This window comes from Rhinolophus sinicus, chromosome X, assembly GCF_036562045.2.
Source record: "Rhinolophus sinicus isolate RSC01 chromosome X, ASM3656204v1, whole genome shotgun sequence".
Lineage (NCBI taxonomy): Eukaryota > Metazoa > Chordata > Mammalia > Chiroptera > Rhinolophidae > Rhinolophus > Rhinolophus sinicus.
The window spans coordinates 37,906,247-37,930,594 of record NC_133768.1 but is presented as its reverse complement, the minus strand read 5'-3'; positions in this window follow the sequence as shown (position 1 = coordinate 37,930,594).

The following is a 24,348-nucleotide window of genomic DNA, read 5'->3' as shown; positions in this document are numbered from 1 at the left end:
ATTCCACCATTTTATATTATCATCAGCAGTATATAAGAGTTTCTGTAATTCTATGTCTTCCCCAACATTGATTTGTTTGTCTTTTTAATTTTAGCCATTCTAGTAAGTATGTAGTGGTATTCCATTATGGTTTTAATTTGCGTTTCCATAATGACTAATGCTATTGAGTATCTTTTCATGTGCTTAATTGGCATTCACTATCTTAACTGGTGAAGTGTCTGTTCAAATCTTTTGCCCATTTTTATTCAAATTTTTGTTTTCTTATTATTGAGTAAACTAATAGGTAGAAGACAACAAATCTTTCCATTTATTGAGGTCGTCTTTAATTTCTCTCAGCAAAGTTTCGCTGCTTACAGTGTTTCACTATTGTTAACATTAAATTTAATTGCCAATTGTGGTTTACTAGAACATACAAATACAATTAATTTTTGAATATTGATCTGTCCTCCAACCTTGCTAAACTCACCAATATTTACCTTGTTTTGGGGGATTCCATAGGGTAGATCATATTTCATCATATTGTCTACAAATAAAAAGACTTTCTAATCTGGACAGCTTTTATTTATTTTATTGATTTGTTGGATAGAGTCTCCATTACAATTTTGAAGAGAATAGCAGACATGCTGAATAGATATCTGAATAGAGAGTAGACATTCTTACATTGTTTCTGACAGAAGGAGGGAAACATTCTGTCTTTCACCATTACATGATACTACTTGTAGGTTTTTCATAGATACTCTTTTTAAGGTTGAGGATGTTCCCTATTCTACTTTGCTGAAAGTTTTATCCAGAATGGATGCTGAATTTGTCAAATACTTTTTCTGTGTCTATTGCAATGATAATTTTTTCCTCTAATCTGTTAATTTTGCAAGTTACATTGATTTTTAAAAAAAAATATTATGCCAAAGGTGGATTGCTAGCATAAACTTTACTTAGTCATGATGTTGTTGGATTATATTGCAATTATCATACCAAGAGTATTTGAAAATTAAGAAATTCTTTATCAATTTTGTTCATGAAAGGTCTGCAGGCTTCCTTTCTTGTAATATCTTTATCTTATTTTGGTATCAATGAAATGCTGGCCTCAGAGAATGAATTGGGAAGCATCACTTCCTCTTCAACTTTCTGCAAGAGTTTATTTATAACAGATTATTTCTTTTTCATTTGCATTGTTTATGACATGAAGTCTGCTCTCATCCTCATCTTTTTGCTTACTACATAGTGTGTATTTTTCTTTGCTTTTAAGATATCTTTAGGGCCGGCCCGGTGGCTCAGATGGTTAGAGCTCCATGCTCCCAACTCCAAAGGCTGCCGGTTCGATTCCCACATGGGCCAATGGGCTCTCAACCACAAGGTTGCCAGTTCAATTCCTCGAGTCCCACAAGGGATGGTTGAACATGGCACCTTGAGCTGAGCTGCCGCTGAGCTCCCGAATGGCTCAGTTGGTTGGAGCGCGTCCTCTTAACCACAAGGTTGCTGTTTCGACTCCTGCAAGGGATGGTGGGCTGCGCCCCCTGCAACTAGAAATGGCAACTGGACCTGGAGCTGAGCTGCGCCCTCCACAACTAAGACTGAAAGAACAACTTGAAGCTGAACGGCACTCTCCACACCTAAGATTGAAAGGACAACAACTTGACTTGGAAAAAAGTCCTGAAAGTACACAATGTTCCCCAATAGAGTCCTGTTCCCCTTCATATATATATATATATATATATATATATATATATATATATATATATATAAATATAAAAGATATCTTTATGAGTAGTTTAAGGCAATTTGATGATGATATTTATGTATGATATTTCCTTGTGTGATTTTCTTCATGTTTCTTGTACTTTGGGTCTGTTTAACTTATTGCATCTGTGAGTTGATAATTTCCAATTCATAAAATTTTTGGCCGTTATGTCTTCAAATATTTTTCTGCTCTTCTTTTTTCAGGATATCTAATTACACTGATATTAGACTGCTTGAAGTTATCCCACAACTCAATGATACTCTTAATTTTTTGTATTCTTTTTCTCTCTATGTTTCATTTTGGCTAGTTTCTATTGCTATGGCTTTAGGTACAATAATTTTTATTTTTGCAATGTATAATCTGATATTAATCCCATCCAATATATTTTTCATCTCAGACATAGTTGTCACTTCTAGGATTTCTATTTTAGTCCTTTTTATATCTTCTAAGTCTGTACTTAACATGTTCAATCTTTCATCTAGATTTTTGAACATACAACATACAGTTACAGTAATTGTTTTACGCCTTTGTCTACCAACTTTATTATATTCTTTTTTCTTGGTCAGTTTCAATTGATTGATTTTTATCATTATTATGAGTCACATTTTCTTGCCTCATTGCTTACCTGGTAATTTAGATTGGGTGACAGACACTGTGAATTTCACCTTGCTGGGTGGTAAAGATTTTTGTTTTCCTATAAGTATTCTTGAGTTTTGTTCTGGGGTATGTTTAAATTACTCTGAAACACTTCAGTACTTTTGAGTCTTGCTTTTAAGCTTTGTTAGGCAGGGCCAGAGTACCATTTAGCCTAAAAGTAATTTTGCCCCACTCCTGAGGCAAGATCTTTCTGAGTACTCTACCTAATGCTCATATGTGTATTTCCCTATTGCTGCAATAACACATTTCCACAAACTTAGAGGCCTAAAACAACATAAATTTCTCATCTTACAATTCTGGAGGTCAGAAGTTCAAAATCAGTCTCACTGGGCTAAAGTCAAATGTGAGCAGAGATGGTTCCTTCTGGAGACTCTGCGGGGGTGGGGGGGTGCTAGAGAACCTGTTTCCATGCTTTTTTTCAGCTTCTAAAGGTTGCCTGATTCTTGGGTTGTGGTCCCATTCTTCATTGAAAGTCAGTAGCATAACACATCTCTCTCTCTCTCTCTCTCTCTCTCTCTCTCTCTCTCTCTCTCTCACACACACACACACACACTCACACAAACACACACACAAACACACACACCTCTACTTCCATTGTTACCTCTCCTTCTCTGATTCTGACCCTCCTGCCTCCCTCTTATCAAGATTGTTGTGATTACATTGGACCCACTTAGATAATTTCCCCATCTCAAGACCATTTATGTAATCACACTTGCAAAGTCCCTTTTGCCATGTAAAACAACATATTCACAGGTTCTAGGGGGAGTTGGGCATAGCCATCTTTGGAGGGCCATAATCTAGCTTACCGTACCATATAAAAGGTTTTCTACTTTGTTGAGAACAAGAACTATTTTTTGTATTGTGTGAGTTTTGAGGATTGTTTCCTTTAACCCTTTAAGTGGTTCTTTCTCTGGCCTTGGGAAGATTCTTCACAGTAATACACTGATCAGTGCTAACCTAAACACACTCTGAAAATCTCGGGAGCTTTCTCTGTGTACAGTTTTCTCCCATCTGTTACTCTGTCTTGTGAACTCTAACAAATTTGGGACTCCCTGGACCTCTTGTTCTTCCTATTCAACTGAGGGTGACTGCCCTGCAGCCTGGTATCTCTCTCCAAGCAGCAAACTGTGATAATCATAGGTTCACTTTGTTTGGTTCCCATATCTTAGGACTCAATCTTCTCCACTGCCTCATGCTTAATATCATGAGATTCATTGTTCATATAGCTTTCCAGTTTTTCTTGTTTCAGGAGGGCAAACAAATCTGGTCTCTGTCAGTCCAACTTAACCAGAAGTGAAAGTACAGGTGTTATTTTTTAAAATACTCTTTTGACAGTATAACTGCTATGGTCACAGAAGTTCATAAAATAGGGGCCTATAACAAGAAGAACGACATTTCATAATTCAACATTTACTGAGCAACTTTTATGTACAAGGTAATAAGCTAGATGCTTCATGACCATGAGAAATAGGCACATGTAAGGCAATATGGAGCTTTTCTGGAGGCGCCAGGATGGAGGGGAGGAAGAGACATATACCATAGCATGTTAGAAAGCTTTTTCTCAAACTGAAGCCCTTTGCTCTATGTTCAGGAACACGACAGGGCTGTCCCCTATCACCTCTGCTTTTCAACACAGTGTTGGAAGTCCTTGCCAGAGCAATCAGGCAAGAGAAAGAAATTAAAGGCATCCAAATTGGGAATGAAGAAGTTAAATTATCACTCTTTGCAGATGACATGATGCGATATATAGAAAACCCTAAAGACTCCACCAAAAAGCTATTAGAAACAATCAACGAATACAGTGAAGTTGCTGGCTACAAAATCAACGTACAAGAGTCCATTGCATTCCTATATACTAAGAATGAAATCTCAGAAAAAGAAATACAAAAACCAATTCCTTTTGCAATTGCAGCAAAAAGAATAAAATACCTAGGAATCAACTTAACCAAGGATGTGAAAGACCTATATGCTGAAAACTATAAGACATTTTTGAAAGAAATTGAAGAAGACACAAAGAAATGGAAAGACATTCCATGCTCATGGATTGGAAGAATCAACATAGTTAAAATGGCCATATTACCCAAAGCAATATACAGATTTAATGCAATCCCCATCAAAATCCCAATGGCATTTTTTAAGAAATGGAACAAAAAATCATCAGATTTGTTTGGAACCACAAAAGACCTGAATAGCCAAAGCAATCTTTAAAAAAAAGAAACAATAATGGAGGTATCACACTTCCTGACTTTAGCTTGTACTACAGGGCTACAATAATCAAAACAACATGGTATTGGCAGAAAAACAGACACACAGACCAATGGAATAGAATTGAGAACCCAGAAATAAAACCACATAAATATGGACAGATAATTTTTGACAAAGAAGCTAAAAACATACAATGGAGGAAAGACAGCCTCTTCAATAAATGGTGCTGGGAGAATTGGATAACCACGTGCAAAAGAATGAAACTGGACTGCTATTTGTCACCATGTACCAAAATTAATTCAAAATGGATCAAAGACTTAAGCATAAGACCTGACACAATAAACTGCATAGAAGTAAACATAGGTACTAAACATATGGACCTTGGATTCAAAGAGCATTTTATGAAATTGACTCCAAAGGCAATGGAAGTAAAAGCGAAAATAAACGAATGGGACTATATGAAACTTAAAAGCTTCTGCACAGCAAAAGAAACCATCGACAAAATAAGGAGGCAACCATCTAAATGGGAGAAGATTTTTGCAAACAGTGCCTCCGATAAGGGGCTAATATCCAGAATATACAAGGAACTCATGCAACTCAACAACAAAAAAACAAACAACCCAATTGAAAAATGGGCAGAGGACTTGAAGAGACATTTCTCCAAAGAGGACATACAAATGGCAAATAGACATATGAAAAAATGCTCAACATCACTAATCATCAGAGAAATGCAAATAAAAACCACTATGAGATATCACCTCACCCCAGTCAGAATGGCGATCGTCAACAAGACAAATAGTAACAAATGTTGGAGAGGCTGTGGAGAAAAAGGAACCCTCATACACTGTTGGTGGGAATGCAGACTGGTGCAGCCGTTATGGAAGGCAGTGTGGAGGTTCCTCAAAAAACTACGAATAGAATTGCCATATGACCCAGCAATCCCTCTCCTGGGTATCTACCCAAAAAATCTGAAAACATTTAGAGATAAAGACACGTGTGCTCCAATGTTCATTGCAGCTTTGTTTACGGTGGCCAAGACATGGAAACAACCAAAATGTCCTTCGATAGATGAATGGATGAAGAAGTTGTGGTATATATACACAATGGAATACTATTCGGCGGTAAGAAAAGATGGTATAGGAACATTTGTGACAACATGGATGGATCTTGAGAGTGTAATGCTGAGCGAAATGTCAGACAGAAAAAGCAGAGAACCATGTGATTTCACTGATATGTGGTATATAAACCAAAAGCAACAAAAGAACAAGACAAACAAATGAGAAACAGAAACTCATAGACACAGACAATGGTTTGGTGGTTGCCAGAGGGTAAGGGGGGTGGTGGGTGGGAGGTGGGAGATGAGGGTAAGGGGGATCGAATATATGGTGATGGAAGGAGAACTGACTCTGGGTGATGAACACACAATGGGATTTATAGATGATGTAATACAGAATTGTACACCTGAAATCTGTGTAATTTTACTAACAATTGTCACCCCAATAAATTTAATAAAATTAAATTTAAAAAAAAAAAAAGCAGAGGTGATAGGGGACAGCCCTTCCGTGTTCCTGAACATAGAGCAAAGGGCTTCATTTTTTCACTGTTAATTATGAGATTAGCTGAAAGTTTGTCATATATGGCCTTTATTATGTTAAGGTATTTTCCTTCTATACATATTTTATTGTGTGTTTTAATTATAAATGGATGTTGTATCTTGTCAAATGCTTTTTCTGCATCTATTGATATAATCGTATGATTTTTGTCCTTTATTTTGTTTATGTGATGTATCACATTGATGGATTTGAGTATGTTGAACCATCCTTGTGCCCCTGGGATGTACCCCACTTGGTTGTGATGAATAATTTTTTTAATGCATTGTTGCATTCGATTTGCTAGAATTTTGTTTAGGATTTTTGCGTCTGTATTCATCAGAGATATTGGTCTGTAGTTTTCTTTTATTGTGTTGTCCTTACCAGGTTTTGGTATCAGGGTAATGTTGGCCTCATAAAATGAGTTATAGAGTACTGTCTCTTCTTCAGTTTTTTGGAAGAGTTTGAGCAGGATTGGTATTAGATCTTCTTTGAAGGTTTGGTAGAATTCACAAGTGAAGTCATCTGGTCCAGGACTTTTGCTTTTGGGAAGGTTTTGGATGACTGATTCAATTTCGTTACTGGTGATCGGTCTGTTTAGATTTTCCAGTTCTTCATGGTTCAGCCTAGGAAGGCTATATGTTTCTAAGAACTTGTCCATTTCTTCTAGGTTATTGAATTTGGTGGCATATAGTCCTTCATAGTATTCTTGGATGATCCTTTGTATTTCTGTGGCATCCGTGATAACTCCCCTTTTTCATTTCTGATTTTGTTAATTAGTGTCTTCTCTCTTTTTATCTTAGTGAGTCTAGCCAAGGGTTTGTCAATTTTGTTAATCTTTTCAAAGATACAGGTCTTTTTCACATTAATTTTTTCTATGGTCTTTTTGTTCTTGATTTCATTTAGTTCTGCTCTGATTTTTGTTATTTCCTTTCTTCTGCTGACCTTGGGTTTCATTTGTTCTTTTTTTCTAGTTCTTTAAGGTGTAACATGAGGTTATTTATTTGGGATTTTTCTTGTTTCTTGAGATAGGCCTGTAATGATATAAATTTCCCTCTTAAAACTGCTTTTGCTGCATCCCAAAAATTTTGGTAGGATGTATTTTCATTGTCATTTGTTTCTATGTATCTTTTGATCTCTCCTCTAATTTCTTCTTTGACCTGGTCATTCTTTAAAAGTATGTTGTTTAATCTCCATGTATTTGTGTTTTTTCCTGCTTTCTTTTTGCAGTTGATATCCAATTTCAAAGCCTTGTGATCAGAGAATATGCTTGGTATGATTTCAATCTTCTTAAATTTGCTGAGGTTAGTTTTATGTCCCAATATATGGTCTATCCTTGAGAATGTTCCATGTACACTAGAAAAAATGTATAGTCTGATGTTTTAGGATGAAGTGCTCTATATATGTCAATTATGTCCATTTCATCTAATGTGTCATTTAGGGCTACTATTTCATTATTTATTTTCTGTTTGGATGATCTATCCATAGCTGTCGATGACGTATTTAGGTCCCCTAGTGTAATTGTGTTTTGGTCAATTTCTCCCTTTAGTTCTGTTAGTCCTTGCTTGGTATATTTCAGTGCTCCTGATTGGGGGCATAAATATTGATGACTGTTATGTCTTCTTGTTGTATAGTCCCCTTTACCATTATGAAATGTCCATCTTTGTCTCTTGTTATCTTTTTCACCCTGAAGTCTGTTTCATCTGATATCAGTATAGCTACACCTGATTTTCTCTGGATACCATTTGCTTGGAGTGTCAATTTCCACCCTTTCACTTTGAGTCTATGCTTGTCCTTGTAGCTGAGATGTGTCTCTTGGAGACAGCATATGGTTGGGTTTAGTTTTTTGATCCAATCTGCTACTCTGTGCCTTTTTATTGGTGAGTTCAGTCCATTTACATTTAGGGTGATTATTGATATGTGAGGATTTCCTGTCATTCTATCTTTAGTTTTCTGGTAAGACTGTGTCTCCATTGTTTCTTTGCCATTTTGTTGTTGTCTATTATTTCTGTGTGGTGGTATTCTATGATGTTTCCCTCTGTTTCTTCTTTTATTACAGTATATATTTCAGTTCTGGATTTTTTTTTTGAGTGGTTACCCTTAAGTTTATGTAAAAGAAAGTTTGATATTTAGAGTATTCCATTTTCTTCAGCATGCTTACTTTCTCCATTCCCATATTCCAGTTCAGGCCTTTACTCTCCCCCTTTTTTATGTTTTGGTTGCCAAAAATTGTCCCTGTTGATGGTGGTCGAATAGCCACCTTTAGTATTTCTTGTAGTGCAGGTCATGTATTAGAAAATTCCCTCAGCTTCTGTATGTCTGGAAAGGTCTTTATTCCTCCTTCATATCTAAAGGATATCTTTGCTGGATATACTATTCTTGGCTCATAATTTCTCTCTTTCAATAGTTTGAATATTTGGTTCCACTCCTCCTGGCTTGTAGAGTTTCTGCTGAAAAATCTGATGATAATCTAATGGGCTTTCCTTTGTAGGTTACCGTCTTCTTTTCCCTGGCTGCCTTGAGGATTCTTTCTTTGTCGTTGATTTTAGACAACTTCAATACAATGTGCCTTGGAGAAGGCCTGTTGGGATTGAGGTAATTAGGTGTTCTATTTGCTTCTTGGATTCGAGGATCCAGTTCTGTCCACAAGTTTGGGAAGTTCTCATCAACTATTTGTTTGAATATATTCTCTGTTCCTTTCTCTCTTTCTTCTCCTCTGGTATGCCCATTATTCTTATATTGCTCTTTCTGATGGAGTCAGAAAGTTCTTGTAGAATTCTTTCATTTCTTTTAAATCTCAAGTCTCTTTCTTCTTCCATCTGTGTAATTTCCAGGTTTCTATCTTCGATGTCACTGATTCTTTCCTCCATCTGGTCAACTCTACTACCTAAGCTGGCTATTTCATTCTTAATTTCTTCTATTGAGTTCTTAATCTCCAGAAATTCTATTTGGTTCTTTTTTAAAATTTCAATCTGTTTCGTAAAATGTTCATGTTGTTCTTTCATTGTGTTTCTGAGTTCATTAAAGTGCCTTTCTGTGTTTTCTTGCATCTCGTTGAGTTTTTCAGAACTGCAACCTTGAATTCTATGTCATTTAAGTCACACATTTCCATATCTTTAAGTTCATTTTCTGTCGACTTTTCACTTTCTTCCTGAACTATCTTGTTGCCTTGGTTATTCATGGCAATTAATGATTTATTATTTCTCTTCCTAGACATCTATAGGAGTGGCTTCTGCAACAGGTTGATAAAAAGAGGTCTTTCTTTTGTTTTCCAGTATGTGTTTGTAGAATGTTTTATTTTCTCTCTGACTACAGCCTTTTTGTCTCTCTCACACGGTAGCGTTATGTTTTCTCTGCACTATTCCAGCTTCTCACACAATGGCGGATTCCCTGGATGGCGGGCTTCTCCTCTGATAACAGTTCACCTGGGTCATAGGGCACCGCATTCCTTTAGGTGATTTCAGTAGTGAGACCGTTCGTCTTGCCTGTCTGCTGTGTAGGGAGTCATTTGTGGAGTTATAGTTTTTCAGTTTTTGTAAATTCCGGGGGAGATTTCCAGAGGGTCACCTCACGCTGCCATTTTGATGACTTCTCATTATACCTGGTTCTTAGCCATTGATTTGATTTCCCTTTTTTTTTTCTTTTTACGTGGTCTTGTTTCCAGATTCGTCAGCTCATTCCCTGGTGTGGCTACTGTTGGATGGGCACCTTTCTATCCTAAGCTTCTAAACTTGATGTGTTCTTTCCAGGCCTGATTCCAGAACAATTCTACACAGCATCCCTATGGCTGACTTTCATACATAATCAAATATCTATCCATCTGCACATGAATATTCATATTCATTCATTAATTTATTTGTTTGCAAACTATTTAATTGAGCGCCTATTATCTGACAGATTCTAGAGATATAATAATGCACTAACAGAAATAGATACAGCATCTGGCCCAAGGAGCATAGAGTTCTAGTGTCAGGTGACTGACAAACATCTAGGCAGCACCAATCCTGATGTACTACTTCACCAGAAAGACAATAACTAGTATGACCAAAGAGAGATGAAGGAGAAGAGAGTGGTTAAAGATAGAACACCAGCACATTGCCTTCACAGATTATATGGGGGTGTGCAGGATGGGGTATTCACTATAACTTGCTGCTGAAAGATCCCTGTGTTCATTTCCTAGGGCTACAGTAAGTATCATAAACTGGGTTACTTAAAACAATGGAAATGTATTGTCTCACAGTTCTAGAGGCTAGAAGTCCAAGATAAGTTCTCGTCCAGGTTGGTTCATTCTGAGGGCTATGAGGGAGAGGGAGAATCTGTTCCACATGTGTTACCTAGTTTTTGGTGGTTTGCTGGCAATCTGTAGTTCCTTGTCTCATAGATGCATCACTCTAACCTTCCACCTCATATGGTGCTTTTCCTATATTTCTTTACATTTTCTTCCTTCCATGCAAGTCTGTCTCTGTCTGTCTCCATATTTCTCCTTTTTATAAGGACATCAGTCATATTGGATTAGGGCCCACCATTATGATCTCATTTTGCCTTGATTACCTCTGCAGAGACCCTATTTCCAAATAAAGCCACATTCTGAGGTACTAGAGGCTAGGACTTGAAAATATATTTTTTGGTGGACACAATTCAATCCATAACACCCCCTTTAAGGAAGATCTTGTTGCCCTAGCTACTAAGAGTGTTACCTGCAAACAGCCTCCATTTATCAGCCCCAACAAGGTTGCGTCAGTTGCAGAGAACCACCTCACCCAAGGCCATGCCCCTGACCAGGGTGGCCCATACCGAATTTCAGACAGAGGCAGGGGTATAAAGGTCTGGCTATCTTGTCTCAACTTGGAATGACTAGGGGCCATTCTAACTTCAGAGTGCCCCCTGGGATTGCCTGAGGCCTTTGTTGGACTGGCATTGCAGCCTGGACTTCTCCTTCTGCTCATGCATGCTTGAGCCCCTACCTCCTACAGGATTTGATCCCTTCATCAACTTCCTGTGTGTTAAACCCTGTCTCAGGGGTTTTTTCCTGGAGAAACCAATCTGCAACAGGTGGAAAGAGGAAACAAATGCCCCATAGGTTAGAAAGGTCCTGGTAGGCAAAAGGAAGAATGGGAAAAGATTATATCAGAGAGGTAAGCAGGGGTCAGATCATGCATGACTTCGTAAGCTATGGAAGAGTTTGGATTTTATCCCAGATGCAAAAAATGCAAAGCCATAGAAGTTCTTCGAGCAGGAAAGAGAGGATCAGTTTGCATTTTGATAAGATGACCCTGGCTGCTGTTCATGCCACCTGGCCTCTGAGCCTGTAAACTGTCCTGTGAAATGTGATGCTTTCTTTGAGACATGGCAGTTGGTGACTCAGAGGGGTCTATTGAGCCCCAAAGGAGAGGCCTCCAGCTTTGGCTGGACTTAAGCCTAGAAATGCCTCACCCCTGTTGGCCTCTCCTCTTCACCCTCTCAGGTAGCCTTGTGCTGAAAAGAACTACATCTGAAACTACCTTTATTACAAGGAGTTTTATTGGTTGAGGACTTTTATTGGTGTGAAATCCTGAATTGCTTTTTCGTCTTAAGAGTAGACTTCTACTCAGTTCTTTCAAACCCAACCTAATTTTTGTTTTTTTTAATTGTAAAAAAAAATCACATGCTCTTTGTAGAAAATTTGGGAAATAAACATTTCAAGAAGAAATTAAAAAATCACCTGGTAATAGCCAGTGTTTGTACATACACATATCACATAACATGGGTTCAAACTTAAATGCCTTTTATTGGGCCTGGCAGATAACACAAGTAATGACACTGATTAGGTGAATGTTATAGTGATCTGGGAAGCTCATATCCTATCTAAAGACTCAGCTTCTTTTAACTTTAGCTTGTTAAGTTTGGCATAAACTACTTCTAGTTTATGGTCCCTCTGACTAAAGGATATTCACAAGTATATCATGCCTACATCTCTATCATTTTTTTTCATTCTTCTTGTTTGCTCCACTTCATCTGTACTGGCCTCCTTACCGTTCCTCTTGCATGCCAAAAATGCTCATTCCCCAGGGCTTTTGCACTTGCTGTTCCCTCTGCCTGGAAGGCTCTACCTGTAAATATCCACATGGCTTACTTCCTCACATTTATTTTAATATTTGCTTAAAAATTACCTTCATGGAGAGAACTTTCTTTATCAGGCACATAATATCACACTATTATTCTCCTTCTCCTGACGCATTTATTTTCCTTGATATAAATAACTGTCATACTACCTGTTTATTTTCCTTTGCAGGACTTCCTAACATTTTCTCCATCATGGCACACTGAAAAATAAATGATACTTTTTGAACAGCATGCTGGGGAAAATGTAGGAAGCCAATTGTGTTTGGTGGGGAGAAGCTCCAGCTTGGATGGGAACTTCCATGTGATGCTTCCCTTGAGATATGGCAGTTGGTGATTCAGACGGACTTATGCTGAGGGGCTTATGTGTCACTCATTTGACACCTGTTGATTTATGTCCCTCCACCAGAATGTAAACCCTATGATAGTCCTTCAAGAAGAGCCTGATACATAGCACTTGCTAAATAAGCATTTGCTGAATAAGCTATATCATGAATATTTCTCCGTATCATTAAAAACTCATGAATATTTTAAAGACTTTTTGACCTTTTGTCGTATTGGGCTCTATATTTTGTTTAATTGATCCTCTATTATTGTACTTGTGGGTGTTTTTGTACTTGATTTAAAATGTGCCTTCTGGCTTCCTTAATTGTGAATTGTTGAAGACTTGGAAGGAATCATGTGCATATCACTATGCACAGCATCTGAGTAGCGCCATCTTCCTGGGAAAGACATCTGACTTGAGATGGCATACACTATTTTAACTTGGATGCACAGATACACATCATGCCCCAACGAATCCTGGTATGTATGTTCCTGGAACAATCTGAAACATCTCTGGGCATGTTTTGTGTATCATTCAAAAGGAATGCGACTTGCTACATGTCAAATTCTCTGTGAATCTCATGTCCAACATGAACCACATAAGAATTCCACCAGTAAGTTTTTTCCTTGATAATCACTTCTAAAACAGAAACTTGGATTACAACCAGGAAGCGATGTGAAAGAGAGTGAATGTATGAGGAGCAGGCAAGAGATGCTGCTGGTGAAATTGGACTCCCCTCCTTCTCAGTGACAGAGGAAACCATGCAAACCAGTGTGGTTAATGAAAGCCAGAGGCATTTTTCTAATTCCGGATGGGGAAAGTGGAAGGTTAGGCTCTTCTAAACTGTACCTGTGTGCTAGGCCAATTAATCAAGGTGTGTGTACAGGACAAACACCTAAACACAGTTTTAAAAATTAAGTCCATACCTGGCTGCACAAATGTCCCATCCATCAGAGTGTCAGCGACCTGTGTGGATTTATATGTTCATGCACAATTCTTAAAATAATTGTTCTTACTTAAAAATTAATGGAAACATCAGGAAGAATTTTTTTCTTGTACGAAAAAAGACATGTTGTCAAGTGTATGAGTCAAGAACTTCTAGACTTGGGCAGCCGGATTGCTCAGTTGGTTAGAGCACGAGCTCTCAACAACAAGGTTGCTGGTTCAATTCCCGCATGGGATGGTGGGCTGCGCCCCCTGCAACTAAGACTGAAAACGGCAACTGAACTTGGAGCTGAGCTGCGTCTTCCACTACTAGATTGAAGGACAACGACTGATGATGGGTCCTGGAAAAACACAATTCCCTAATATTCCCCAATTTTAAAAAAAAATTAAAAAAAGAAAGAAAACTTCTAGACTCAAATCCTAGTACTCCACTTACAAATATATGATCTTGGGCAAGTTACTTAACCTTTCAGTATCTCAGTTTTCTAAGGATAATAAACATTTCACACAATATTAGGAAGTCAGAAAAAGAATTTTAGGACTTCACTGTTAATGCAACTTCCAACAAGATGAAAAAATAGATTTCCTCTCTCTACCTCTTTTTTAAAGTTCTCACTCTACTTTAAAGCCATATTTCTCGAATACATTCCACAGAACACATGTTCCAAGACTTGCTCAATAAGAAAGACTACTACATAGTCATGTCATCATGCCAATTGGCATGCTGAAGGCTCAGGGATCATACAGTAGAGAAAAATGGCTGATTTGGTTCAATTTGGTATTTCCCAGTTTCATTTGACTAGAGAATTGTTTTCATTCTCATAATACTTCTTACAAGCTTTCTGAATGAGTGTGATGAAATACATTATGAGAATGGATCCTCTAAGTCTTCATCAGATAAAGGATCACTGAATTGAGGGGCAATCAAGAGTATTCACACTGAAGCTACAATATCTCACCTGGAAAACTGGAGGTCCTAGGTTATTTATGAAATACATATCTTGTAATCAAGTGATCGTATGGTCTTCAAGGTTTTAAGAATTTCAAATAATTATTCACTTTTATTTATCTAATTCTTTTATGCTTGACATCTTTTAATTTTTTAAGCCTCTATTATTTTATGTATGTATCTTTCATTTTCTCTTTTCAAGCATCAATTCTTGATTCACTCAGTGTGGGTGTATAAGGGTGGAGTCTCCCTTCTTTACAAAACCCCAGGTAGGTGCAGCTTCTAATAGTGGTGACTCATGAATGACAAGACTAGGAACATTTTAAGGATTGATTATGAGAGAGCAGCAAGTTATTGCTTGATAAAGTTGGATTTATTAATAGATGAGATAATCCAGTTACAAAAAGTCTGACTTGTAGTTTCTTCGAAACTTCTTATAATCCTTTCTTATTTATTTATTTAATTTTTTTTCTGACTCTAATCCCATCACCATACAACTTAGAGAAAATTCTGCATCAGCACTTCATAAGTTGCCAAGAAAAATAAAGAAAGTGAATTTAAAAAAAAATTAAAAAGGAAAATAGGATAACAGGACAAAAGTTCAAATAAGACAGGAAAAAAGATTGTTTCTCCTCATTCACCTTCCCCAACTGCCCACCCCCTCAAAAAAAAAAAAAAAAAAAAACAGGAAAAAAATTTGCAAATTCTGATACTCATCTGCATACAAATAAGAGAAAGGCAGGAAAAATAATAACAAAGACTTGTAGGCACAAAATAAGAAAGTTCAATTTGAGAATTGCTGATAAATATTCTTTAATATAAAGGAAATTGTAAAATTATATAACTACGTCTGAAAAGAGAAAATGATTGAGAAAAAGAAAATGTTTTTGACCCTCCCCCCACTAACAGATGGGGAAGAGAATCTGTGCATTGCGACGCCAAAAAACAAACAAACAAACAAAAAAAACCTCCTACTGAATATTTCACTTTTCCTCCAAAATGAGCTAGTTGTGTGCAGAAACTGGAATGGACAATCCCTTTCCACAAAAATTAAGTGAAAATAAATTAACATATCTATTACAGCCATTTTACATCAGGGCATGTACACGTACTATGTGGAAAGGGGCTTTTGTTGTAAACATTATTAATTAGTTTCTGTTTTTAGTAATGGCAGGCTAGATTATTCGGATCAATTTTTTTGCAGAAAATAACTACAAATAATGGATAAAATGAAATGTTTTCTCAAAAAGCATTGAAAAGCTGACAACATAGTGAGGAATTTCAAGGGCAAATGAAGGGAAAGGAGGAACCCAGAGAAGTAGAGGAAACCCAGAGGCCACTAAAGGGCTTTGTCAACCTGGAAAAATTAGAACTTTAGCTTTAACAGCCAGAGTAACATGGCTTGTCCAAAGTGGGGTGTCTATCACCATTATCAGCGGAAATCCCCAAGAGCTAGACTCTTAGGGTCAGAGTGAAGCAGAAATAAATTGGTCTCTGAATGTATTTTTAGCTAAAATTGACATCTTATGGAATTCCGCCCCCCCCAAAAAAAACTAAAATCCCATAAAAACAAAACCCTCAAGCATTGAATTTAGTTTGAAGTAATCTTGAACAGATAGTGTCCTTAGATATTCGATTCAGCAAAATGTGTATTTTTGTATGTTTCATAACAGAATTCAAATTACTCCTATAAATAAATTTTTAAACTTATTTAGCAGTAAACTGCCATTCACACAAACAAAAGTGAACTATGCATGGGAACAAGCAGAAAGAACAGACAACAGAAAGAGATCCACAAAGACTCCACATACGGAATTATTAGTTAAGGCTTGTAAATCAACTATGCTTTCAATGTTTAAATAAATAAAAGATGAGCTGAAAATATCTTTGCAAACAGGAAATCTTACAAAGTAACATCAGATTTGGAAAAGAACCAGTTAACTTTTAGATATGAATATATAGATATATATAGAGAGAGAGATATAGACATATACATTGATAGATATAGATATGGATTTGGATATGGATGGATATATATAAATATATATGTATGTATGTATGTGTGTATATAATTATAGATATAGACATAGATATAGATAGTTATATTAGGGATTAATGCATAAAATTAATAAATTACTCACTGGTAAAAATATAATTGACGAGTTTGAAGATAACTCAGAAAAACTTATCCAGAATATGTCACAGAGGGAATAAAGGATGGGAAATACAAAAGGGAGATTAAGAGACATGGGAGATAGAGTGAAAGGGTGTAACAATACTTTAATTAGAATACCAAAAGGACAGTAGAGAGAGAATAAAGATATACTGGCTATTAATTTTTAGGACTGATGAAATACATAAACTCACAATTCTAGAAGTTTTCCAATTTCAAGTGAGATAAGTAAAAGAAACTCCCACCTATACCCATCAGAACAAAAGGAAAACAACAGAAAAAGGCCCAGGAAAAGAAACATGATATTCAAAAAAGTGGCATTTAGATGAATAGTTGACCCCTCATCAATGAAAGGCAGAGGAAGTGAATACATCCTCAGTGTATTGAAAGAAAGTAATTAATGATCAGAATTATATACAAAGAGAAAATATCTTTGAAGAATGATGGCAAAATGGATACATTTTTAAAAATTAAGACTTTATTTCTTTAGAGAAGTGTAAGGTTCACAGAAAAATTGGTGCAAGGTACGGAGATTTCTCATATACTCCCTGCCCCCCACATGCATAAACTCCCGCATTATTAACATCCCACACCAAAGTGGTATATTTTTTTGAATTGATGAACTTACAATGACACATCATCACATCCACAGTCCATAGTTTACATTAGACTTGACTCTTGATGTTGTACACTCCATGGGTTTGAACAAATGTATAATGACGTGTATCCACCATTATAGTATCATACAGAATAGTTTCAGTGCCCTAAAAGCCCTCCCTGCTTCACCAATTCATCCCTATTCACACCCCATCCCCACTTGACCAACCTGGAATCTCTGGCAACTAATGATATTTTTACTGTCCCCATAGATTTGCCTTTTCCAGAATGTCATATAGTGAAGTTATACAGTATGTAGCCTTTTTAGATTGGCTCCTTCCACTTAGTAATATACATTTAACTTTCTTCTATGTTTTTTCATGGCTCGATGGCTCATTTCTTTTTGCACTGAATAGTATTCCATTGTCTGGATGTACCACATTTTATTTATCCATTCACCTACTGAAGGACATCTTGGTGGCTTCCGAGTTTGGGCAATTATAAATGAAGTTGCTATGTGCCATGTGCAGGTTTTTGTGTGGACATGTTTTCAACTCCTTTGGGTGAATACCAGGGAGCATGGCTGCTGAATCATATGGTGAGAGTATGTTTAGTTTTGTAAGAAATCGCCAAACTGTCTTCTAAAGTGGCTGTACCATTTTTCATTCCAACCAGCAATGAATGTGGGTTGTTGTTGCTCCACATCCTTGCTAGCATTTGCTGTTGTCAGTGTTCTGGATTTGGCCTTTCTAATAGGTGTGTAGTGCTATCTCACTTTTATTTTAATTTTCATTTCTCTGATAACATATGATGTGGAGCATTTTTTCCTATGCTTATTTGCTATCTGTATATCTTATTTGGTGAGGTGCCTGTTAAGGGCTTTGGTTCATTTTAAATTGAGTTGTTTGCTTACTTGTTGTTCAGTTTTCAGAGTTATTTGTATATTTTGGGTGTGCCCTTTACCAGATGTGTCTTTCTCAAATATTTTCTCCCAGTTTGTGGTTTGTCTTCTCATTCTCTTGGCATTATGTCTCACAGAGCAGAAGTCTTTAATTTTAATGAAGTCCAGTTTATCAATTATTTCTTTCATGGCTTGTACCTTTGATGTATCTTAAAAGTTATCACCATACCCAAGATCATCTAGGTTATCTCTTATGTTATTCTTTTGTGTTCTGAGTACCCATTTTCAGCACCCCACATCACCAAGCAATGATCTGGACACCAGCTGAGTGTCCTAACAATTCAACTCAATTCTGACACTATCTACCCAGAGATAGCATCAGATTCCACAGGTTAAGGGTTCAGTCCTATCAGACTGCTCCCGTACCCCTCCCAATCACATGGTTGGTTCTCCTGGCAATTAGTTACCCCAATTATTAGGTTATCTAAAGGCTTTACAAAAGTCATCTCATTAACATAACAGAAGACAACTTTATGGCTCTTATCACAGGAATTTTCAAGGTTTTTGAGAGCTGTGAGCCAGGAACCATGAACAAAGACCAAATATATATGAGAAATATGTTTTGGTCATCTGAACAACCATATATATATTTCTTATAAATCATAATATCACAGTTATCCTCTAGGAGTTTTAGTTTTGTGTTTTATATTTAGGTCTATGATTCATTTTGAGTTAGTTTTTGTGAAGGTTGTAGTCTGTGTCTAGATTCTTTTTTTTTTTTTTGCATGTGGATATCCAGGTGTTCCAGCACCATTTGTTGAAAAGACTACTCTTGCTCCATTGTATTGCCTTTGCTCCTTTGTCAAAGATCATCTGACTAGATTTATGTGGGTTTATTTCTGGCTCTCTATTCTGTTCCGTTGGTCGATTTGGCTATTCTTTTGTCAGTACCACTTGTCTTGATTACTGAACATTTATAGTAAGTTTTGAAGTTGGGTAGTGTCAGTACTCCAACTTTGTTCTCCTCCTTCAACATTGTGTTGGCTATTCTGAGTCTTTTGTCTCTACACATAAACTTTATAATTAGTTTGTCAGTATTCATAAAATAACTTGCTGGGATTTTTATTGGGATTGCATTGACTCTATAGATCAAATTGGGAATAAATGACATCATGACAATATTGAATCTTCCTATGCATGAATATGGAATATATCTCCATTTATTTATTAATAGTTCTTTGATTTCATTCATCAGGTTTTTGTAGTTTTCCTCATATCTATCTTGTATGTATTCAATTTATACCTAAGTATTCCATTTGGGGGTGTTAATGTAAATGATATTCTGTGAATTTCAAATTCTACTCATTTATTGCAGGTATGTAGGAAACGGGTTGACTTTTGCATAGTAACCATGTATCCTGAAACTTTGCTATATTCTCTTATTAGCTCCAGGAGTATTTTTGTCAATTCTTTTGGTTTTTCTACATAGACAATCATGTCATTTATAAGAAAAAAGACACTTTTATTTCTTCCTTTCTATGGATACATTTTTACATTAAGAAATTGAGAAAATTTTCCACTCGGAAAAAGTCTAAAGGATAAAGTATGAAGGATATACTTCAAGCAGAAGGAAAGTGGACCCAAATGGAAAACATGAGCTGCAAAAAGGAAAGAAGAGCAACGAAATAAGTCAGACAGAAAAAGTCGATAACCATATGATTTCACTTATATGTAAGATATAAAACTGAAAACAACAAAGGAACAAGACAAACAAATGAAGAAACAAAACTCATAGACACAGACAATAATTTAGTGGTTACCAGAGGGTAAGGGGGGAAGGAGGGTGGTAGATGAGGGTAAAAGGGATCAAATATATGGTGATGGAAGGAGAACTGACTCTGGGTGGTGAACACAGAATGTGATATATAGATGAGGTGTTATAGAATTGTACACCTGAAACCTATGTAACTTTACTAACAGTTGTTACCCCAATAAACTTTAATTTTTTAAAAATATCCGTAAATCTAAAGGAAAGTTGAATGTATAAAACAATGTCTTGCAAGGCTATCAAAAACAAACAAAGTACATTATGTAAGTCAAAACTTCTAGAAGTAGTTAATGAGTTTACAAGGTTTCAGGATACAAGTATAATATTCAAAAATACTGTATCTCTATATAGTTGCAATTATTGAAACACCCCAATTTTTAAAAAGCATGTTATTTAAATAGCTACAATAAAAATGAAATATTTACTTATAAATCTATAAAATATGTGCAGCACGTGATGCTGAAAACTACAAAATGATGATGAGAAAGGATCTAAATTAATGGAAAAATGTACCACGGCCATGAGTCTGAAGACCTACTATGGTAAAGATGTCTATCTTCCCCAAATTTATCTATAAATTTAACACAATCAAATTTTTAGCCAGATTTTTGTAGATATCTAAAACTGATACTAAGATTTATACTGAAATATAAAGAAACCAGAATGGGCAAAACAATTTTGAAAAAGAAAAACCAAGTTGAAGGACTCACATTACCTGATTTCAAGACTTACTATAAAGCTACAATAATCAAGTCAGTCTGACATTGGCAAAAGACAGGCATAGATTAATGTGACAGAGTAGACATTCCAGAAATAGACCCACTCAAATATGGTTTATTGATGAAAAAAATAATTCAATGTAGAAAGATAGTCTTACCAATAAACGATGCTAGAACAACTGGACTTCATAGGCATAAAAAAGAACCTTATCCTATTCTTCGCAGCTGATACTAAAAATGAATCATAAATTTTATATGAATATAAAACTTTTAGGTGAAATATAGAAAATCTTAGTAAAGTTATGTCAGGCAATGAGTTCTTAGATGCAAATCAAGGATATGATCCATAAAATAAAAATTTATAAATCAACCTTTGTGAAAATTATAACTTTTGCTCTGTAAGAAACTGTTAATAGAATGAAAAGACAAGCTACAGACTGGAAAAAAACATTTGAAAGGCAGATATCCAACATAGTACCTATCTCTAGAACATGCAATGAACTAAAAAAATTCAACAATATAAAAGCATACACCCCCTTAAAAATGGGCAAAAGTTTGAACAGACACTCTCCCAAAGAAATTATGTGGAAGGAAAATGAACATATAAAAATATGATAATCATCATTAGTTACTAGGGAAATGCAAATGAAAACCACAATGAGCTACTACAACACACCTATTAAAATGGCTAAAATAAAAAATACCGATAACACATATTTATGTAGATATGGAACAACTGGAACTTTCATATATTGCTGATGGAAATGAAAAATGGTACAGTCACTTTAGAAAACAGTTTAGCATTTTCTCATAAAGTTAAAAATACACTTACTATATGACCTAGTAATCCCACTCCTAAATATTTACTGTTTACTCTAGAGAAATGAAAACGTATGTTTCCATATAAAACCTGTATATGGATATTTATATCAGCTTTATTCACGAAAGTAGAAAGAACGCAACTGTTCTTCAGTAGGTGAATGGATAAACCAACTGTTGTACATCAATAAAATGAAATCCTACTCAACAATCAGAATGAGCTAACTATAGATATAGATACATGCAACAACAAGGATGAATCCCAAATGCATTTTTCTAAATGAAGGAAGCCAGACTCAAAAGGCTACATATGGTATAATCTCATCTCTATGTCATTCAGATAAGTGGTTACCAGGGGTTAGGTGCGGAGGAACGTTTGACTACAAAGAGATAGGATGAGCTAGTATTTGGGGTGAGGGAGCTGTTCTGATCCTGATTTTGATGGCAATTATGCAACATTTTGTCAGGAGTCATAGAACTGTTCACCAAAAGAGGTGTATATTACTGTATATTAATAACAAAAGTAAGGAAAAGTTAATGCTTGTAAATGCTTCATTCACCACAGAAATAAGGTTTAGCATTATTAGATACCAAACTGAGAGTGGTCTAGTGGTTTTGTAGTGCATTCTTTGGAAACCTGCCCATGCTTTTTTTTTTTTTTTACAAGGTAAAAATGTGCTGCATTCATTGTTAATTTGAGCCAGGAACAAACAAACAATTTCAGAAGCATTTCTCAAATAGTCCTAAATGTAAATATTAAGGCATGAATCATAATTGTCAGGGAAAATTCACTAAATTCCTCCACAGCATCTCTTGTACTTTATCAGGACAGCCTACAGGACTTTTGCAACTATAGCATTTAAAACACAATAACTCAAGTAAGCCCTCTTATTTAGTTGTGTAAATGAAGAGGCCACTTGGAGAAAATACTACATATGGTTTGTGCTCACATACATGCAGCTTAAAAATAATTACCTTTGAGGTCTGTTGAATTTGCACGTAGTACTGAATTTTCTTTAAAAAAATATATTGGGGGTGGCCAGATGGCTCAGTTCGTTAGAGCGCGAGATCTTAACAAGAAGGTTGCCAGTTCAACTCCCACATGGGATGGTGGGCTGTGCCCCCTGCAACTAAGATTGAAAAAACAGGCGATTGGACTTGGAGCTGAGCTGCGCCCTCCACAACTAGATTGAAGGACAATGACTTGGAGCTGATGGGTCCTGGAAAAACATACTGTTCCCCAATATTCCCCAATTTAAAAAAGTATCATGTTATCATTTAGTCAGTCTTACAGCAATTCTCCAAGTCACTGTAGAAAGCACCAATAATGATTGATATCCTCATGGAAACTGGACACCACACAGACACAGTCTCACGAACATATGGAGATATATACTCGTGTGGTGTGTGTGTGTGTGTGTGTGTGTGTATACTCCCACATGCACACACATGTACACACATATACGAACAAACATAATGTGCATACATATAAAAACACACAGGCATGTACATGTATGCTCACACATAGCATGCAAATGTACAAGCACACCTTCCCCTACCATACACATACATTCTTTTCCTCTCAAAAATGTAAACCATCTCTTAGAATCCAGAGTACAAGAATTGCATTTAAAGGTTGTAAGTGGCTACCTTAAATAAAGGGAGCTTCTGTCTCAAATTCTTTCGAACAAAGCTGATTGTAAATGAAAAACACAAACTATCAGGCAATACTTGGGATTCTCAGATAAATTCTTTAATGATATCCAAGCATAATCCATTTAAGTTTGGGATGTTCACTCTTGGAACTCAGCCATGGTGATAAGAGGAAAGCAACAGCCCTACATCCCCACCACCCTCAGCCTTAGCTGAGTTCCCAGCTGGCAGCCAGCCCTGACTTGTCATGTGTGAATGAGCCATTTTGGAAGTGCATCCTTCAGCCTCTAGTCAAGCTGCCCAAGCTGATGCCATGTAGGGCAGACACAAAAGCCCCTGACAAAGCTTGCCCAAATTTCAGATCTGTGAGGAAAATAAATGGTTGATATTGCTTTACACCACGAAATATTGGGGGTGATTTGTTATGCAATGATAGAGAACTCCTAAGCGCAGAATGAAAAGATGTTGAAATGATTTTATCTTCTCTCCCTTTGACACGGTGTCGTCTATAACAGTAATGTACTATATTATTCCACCTAAACTGTTCAATAATTATTTTTAGTAAATATAAGTCTGTTGAAAGTACATGATTACATGATTATAACTAGCTATACTTGTGAGGGGGAGGGGGCATGCGTCCACATCAGGTCTGACAAGTTCGCGAACTTGTTGCAGCAATGTTGCTAACCTTTTTTGATATCAGAGGGATTATTCATTATGAATTTGTACCAACTGGACAAACAGCTAACAAAGTTTACTATTTGGAAGTGCTGAAAAAGCTGTGTGAAAAAGTTAGACGACCTGAACTTTTCACCAACAATTCATGGCTCTTGCATCACGACAATGCGCCAGCTCACAGGGCACTGTCTGTGAGGCAGTTTTTAGCCAGTAAACAAATAACTGTATTGGAACACCCTCCTTACTCACCTGATCTGGCCCCCAATGACTTCTTTACTTACCCAAAGATAAATGAAATATTGAAAGGAATACATTTTGATGACATTCAGGACATCAAGGGTAATATGAGGACAGGTCTGATGGCTGTTCCAGAAAAAGAGTTCCAAAATTGCTTTGAAGGGTGGACTAGGCGCTGGCATTAGTGCATGGCTTTCCAAGGGGAGTACTTCGAAGGTGACTGTAGCACTTTTTCT